The sequence below is a fragment of the Protomyctophum bolini genome, assembly GCF_963924005.1.
Source record: "Protomyctophum bolini genome assembly, chromosome: 15".
NCBI lineage: Eukaryota > Metazoa > Chordata > Actinopteri > Myctophiformes > Myctophidae > Protomyctophum > Protomyctophum bolini.
Window position 1 is genome coordinate 36,009,807 of NC_137876.1, and position 5,916 is coordinate 36,015,722.

Below are 5,916 nucleotides of genomic sequence, written 5' to 3' on the forward strand. Positions count from 1 at the left end.
TCAAAATTGGCCAGGTTAAGTACATTTACGTCAAGTTTAAGTAGTATGTATCAAGAAATGTAAGCCAATACAGGAAGGAAAATTAGTCATTATTCTGTTATAATGCAGTAATTTGGTGGAGTTCCAGTCAAAATACAATCATTAAACAGCTTTTTAGGTTGCACCAAATAAGATCCCAAATTTAGTGTCCCATATGGAAGGGGGTGAGTTGAATATGAATCAGACAGGCCTGAAACAGATAGGGAGTTTATCAACCTAAGTAGAGACCATAATGGAAATGACTCAGGGAGGTCAGGTCATATCTTATGTGTAGTTCAGCCTGTTAAGTGGATATTCGAGGCAACAGTCAGCCTTGGTAGGTCAGTTCATATTATAGGTGCAGTCAAAGCACGCCATGTGTGTACATTTCTCATACAACTACACACACAAACACACTAAAAGGAAGTGTAAGTTTAGTCAACATTTATGTTCAAAACATTTTAGTAAAACTGCCACATTCAAATATATATATATATATATACCCAGTGTATTAAAAATATTTATAATTCCCATTTTTTGTCACATCTAAAAGCTGAATCGTCATCTGCCCACCCAGCCAGCACCCACCCAGCCGAAGGGGGGGTGAACTTCAACCAGAAAGACAATACAATGACTTTTTGTCCTAAGAGTGGATGCCGAAAGACATTTTGTGGAGTTTTACCACTGAACATTTGTTTTTGGCACTGAACTTTGGGGACATGGGTGTTCGGGGGACACATTGATGTCATGCGATGGTTTGTGTGTTGAGCACACAAGCGATTGAACTGAACAATAAACCTGGACCTTTTCTTTTTGTACTAAGAGAGGAAGCAGAATGACATTTTGTGGAGTTTTACCACTGAACATGTGTTTTGCACTGAACTTTGGAGTGTTGTGTCGGGGGGACACATTGATGTCATGCGTTTTGTGTGTTGAGACCACACTAAATTGAACAATGAACATTTGGGGTTTTTGCATCTCACTTCTGCATGTCACTTCCATCACGTGACTACAGGAAGTGTTGGGGTCATATCTACAGCAACAGCGGAGTACGATGTGGAATGGGAATCTTAAATATTTATTTTACCAGTTTTATGTGGAATTCGGAAAAACGTGGCAAGTTATTTTTCACATTTAGAGGTAGAACAGCTCAGAGGCGCATACTAATGTGCACACACGCACACACGCACGCACACAGAAAGATAGACAACAGGGTTGTTTGGTCTAGGAAGAAGTGCCTGTTCAAAGGGAGGTACGCGCGTACGTGTGTGCATCAGGGTAGAATTGACATTTTCAGTATTAAAAGTCAATAAATCAAGTATATTATGACTCAAGTAAGGAAGGGCTAATTCATTCTTTAAACAAGAAGTGTTGGTGCAATTTATAAGCTCAGCGGTAATCCATTTGGAAGGGAACTCCAATAATAAAATAAAATATAAAACCAATACTGTATAGATCCTAGGCCCAGTCAATAGTGAATTACAAGTAAGTGTGTCTCATTGGGTTAGACCAACTTTAGTCCTATAAAGTCTGAATAAGTAAGGGAAAATGTGAACACTAAGGACAATAGAAAAGTTTAAATTATGACCACAACATGTGGACAATAGACAGTGTTTTAAAATGTAATGCAGTGCTGCAGCACAGCACACACCCTATATTTATATAACAGATACCGGTAGGTCCCATTCAGTAGATACACCTGTGAAGGAGCGGATATATGCTCACGAATAAATCGATCTTGAGACAGACGATTTTGTTTTGGTGTTTTGGGACAATGTTATGGTAAGGTTAGACAAAATAGGTGTGTAAGCGTTTGTGTAGTAAGATAGTCAGTGCACTAATCTAGTCAACAAGCCTGAAATAATTTGTATTAAACATTAAGTGTGGTTAGGAAAAAAACCCAAGTCGAGTTTATTAATTACTAAGTTCAAGTTGTTAGGGTAACCCCAGAAACGATGCTCAGCAGAGTAGGCTGTAGAGTAGGCTGAACGGGCGCTTCTTGTCAACCTACAACATGGACGCATGTTTTGTGGGAGGAGTGAGAGAAGGGTGCGTATTCGGTTCAAATAAATAAAGGATTTAAATGAAGTGTGATTCAGCATAGAAAAGGCCAAATTATGAAAGGTCCGTCAAGCTATAAAGGACCAGGGAAAGAATATGGTCAAAAGAGTTGGAGGTATGGACTGGTGTGTGTGAATTGTTCATTAGATATTTTAGGGGGGTCCACCATGTGTAGTCCTTAAGAGTGGACTGTCTACCCTAAGCTAACCCTAATATATTTATATTTCCACAGAAACACACAGGAATGCAGTCATGCTGAACCAGGATCTGCGTCAGGCTGAATAACTATCATTCATGTTTCTATCTCCCCAAACGCCATTTTTGATGAAATGTGCCTGTGTAATTGTCTTGCAAAGAGGGCAAATATTAATTTTATTTGCATGTGCAAGAGTGACGCAAATGGTCTGAAAGGATTAACAAATTAACCCATAACAATTGAGTGTCTGTGCTTGGTGTCTTGTTGTGGTAAAGCAAGGCCCAGTGGCTTATCTTGTTGTGAGAACACAGAGAGCTCTGTAGAAATTGTTTACACAGAGCACACAGAGCAGGTGGCCCACATGGAGCGGAGGTGCAGGAAAGCACCAGTGTCAGGGGTCATTCATGTAAGTATAGACACGTCACATGCTCAAAAATACACATTTAGAAATTTTAATTGTATTATTATTCCCCTTGGATGGGTGATTGATTGATTGGCGGAATATTGATGAAGTAAAATCAATATAGTATGAGGATGGGATATGAAGCTCCCACGCACACACACACACAGTATGCGTGTGTATCTTTGTTCTGTTTGGGGGGGGGGGAACCCAGTGCTTTTCAGTTTTGTCCACAGGAGACGGACAGCAGACGGGAAAATACAGAAATTGAGTGGGTTTCCGGCCCCAGGACTGGTGTATCACCAGGTCCAGAAGGCCTAAGCGGTCAGCCGGGGAAGGGAAATCGCCTCGGGCATAGAACAGCAACCAGGGCCCGACCAAGGGACTGACAGCAAGGCCTGCGCACGGCCTACAGCAGGGCCAGACCACGGCCTACAGCAGGGCCAGACCACGGCCTACAGCAGGACCATCACATCGCCACTACGGCCTACAGCAGACCAGCATGACGGTACTGCAGACCCCCGGTAGGTCTGCAAGGGGGCCAGACCAGACACCGGACGCAGACCGCGTCCTGCAATGGTCTGCATCTGACAGGTGACTCAGGTCACGGGCCAGGAGGGTCTGTGTCGGCCTAGACCGCAGTGACGCAAGTGTGCCATTTGAACAACGTCCTATGACCATTTTCCAGGTCTTGAACTCATGAAGGAAATAGGAAGTAGTCACATTGTGACGAAGACCTATTTTGCTCAGACAATATGAGACAAGCATGGATACTGATCCTGGATCAGAATGAGCGCGAGATTTGTTTGCGCGCGATGTTTATGGAGTAAGCGGGATGCTATATCATCAACAATGCACGGCCAGGTCTATATGACGCATGCTGGTGCGGCCAGGGCCATATGCATCTGCGCACTATCTGATGGATTCGGTACAGGACAATTGCGCGCGGTCGCCGGTATGGAGAACTGTTGCTTGGGCTCTGTGCCATATCGGTTCCAGTGGAGTAGGGTCGTAAGAGTGGACTGTTGGAGAGTAAGTGTTGGACTGGTGGAGTAAGTCTTGAACACTTTCTGTTGAGTAAGCCAGTTCGGGAACATTTTCGGTTCGGGAACATTTTCAGTTCTTGAACGGATGGAACATTTTGGAACATTTTCTTTTTATTATTTAATGACTGGTTACTGGTTTCTTGTGTCTCAATGTCAAATATGTGTTTATTTGCTGGTATTATACACACTGTCCCTATACATGACACCCACACATTCCCCTGTAGGAAAGAGGGCCTCCAGAGATACGGGAGGCAGGCATACTGCAAGTGTGGAGTGGCATAAAAGAGTGGTTAGATGTAGGGGCAATGGTCAGTTATAAATGTCAGAGATGGTTGCCTTGGTCCAGTCCAGGTAAAGACAGGCTGTACTTCCGTCCCAGACAGATCAACAACATGTGCTAGACTGAGAGAATAGATTAGAATGAACTAATCCTGTGGTGTTGAAATTAAGTGTGATTATTCATTATTCAGTGTGATTATTCATTAGTTAGAAATGAACTAATTTAAACATAATCAGTGATTTCAGGATGATTTCAGGTTGAGTGTATATTTTTATGTACCCTGTCCTATCCCCACGTGTATATGTTGTATATTATATAGTATATATTATATATTGTATTTATTGTTGATTTCTCCTCCTCTTTTCTTTCTGTGTTTCCTATTTTATCTCTCTCTCTCTCTCTCTCTCTCTCTCTCTCTACACCTATGTCTGTGTTTCAAGTGTACAATCAGGTGGCGTGCGCGTGCTTGCTCAGAGATTGATCAATGATTATTGATTAAGCAAAGAGATCACATAAACGAGAGGCTTGATACAATTTCCCTGGCATTAAGGCCAGGTTTTTTGGTATCAATACGTGATTGTACACTTTTCCGCATTATAAATACAGTATCAGATGACGTTGTCCTTATAGGACAAAAGAGTGGGCTGTTGTATTATAGTGTTCTGATACTTGGTACTGTGTTCGGATACTCGGTACTGATACGTGCAATGTACTTGTATGTATGGTGTACTGCCTGCCTTAATGGTAACATAAGAGTGGAGCTGTGTTAGAGCACGCTGAAGGCCGCGGCTGGCGGGCAGTGATTGTGATGTCTAGTCTGTGACGTCATTAGGACATGAAGTATCCAAGATATATATGCTGCTGTAAGTGGAATAAACCGTGTGAACGTTTTGATGTGACCAAGTCTCGTGTCATGTTAATCTTCTCCCGGGCCGGCCTGTCTGTCCGCCGCCGAACCATGGAAATGCCAACCGGGTCATCACACACCAGAACCAGACGAGGGTCCAATACGTAGAATACAGTTATCATAACACTGTCAGTCATGATTAAGTACGAGCGTCATGTGAACCATGGCTAGTATATTAATAGGCCCTACCATGCAACCAAAAGCTACTTGAGTATGAACAGCTATAAATTACCTAGGCTATGTTGTTGACATTTTAAGCCAACGTTGGCCTACATAGTTAACGAGCGTATTGTTGTTCTGTTGTTCATACGTCTTACCTTTAAAGACGTGTCATCTGCAAAGTGCAACTACTGCGCTGTAGGCTATAGTGTTTACTACTGACGTCAGTTGTTCCAATCAGGTCCAATAAGTTCCAATGGTAGGCCTACATTGGACATGAATGACTGAATTCAGTTCCAGTTGTAGACAGTGTGCGTCTATCCATCAATGCCTTGGCGTGCTAGCCGCCTGCAGTAGAGCATTGCCCTGTAGTAGGCCAGGTGTAGGCATTAGCAATCAAATTATCGAAAAGGCTTAGTTTCGACACCGTAGCGAACATCTGTGAGAGGACAGATGGCGGACAGGTTACTACACTGCCCCTTATGGTCGGGGGGGGGGGGGGTCATCCCTCAGCCCTATGTTCCCTCAGAAGAAGCATTGGTCCGAGGTGCGCTGGGGGTCGGGAGAGGGTGGGTGGTTAGGTTTAGGTGTCTGCCCTGGGGGAGGTTAGGGGTAGGTTGTCGATCGGACCGTCGGCATATTGACGTGGACCCGAGGGAACATAGGGCTGAGGGAACATAGGTACGGTCCCGAATAATAAAATAAATCTATTTTTCAAAGTTAATCGTTTCCTTTCCGTTTTCCCCCCTCCATTGAGTCTTGAGATTGACTTCATGACAGATTCAAATTGAGAGTAAACTGACAACCATGAACCACACCTTCTCCACCTAATTTACGTAAACACAAAAA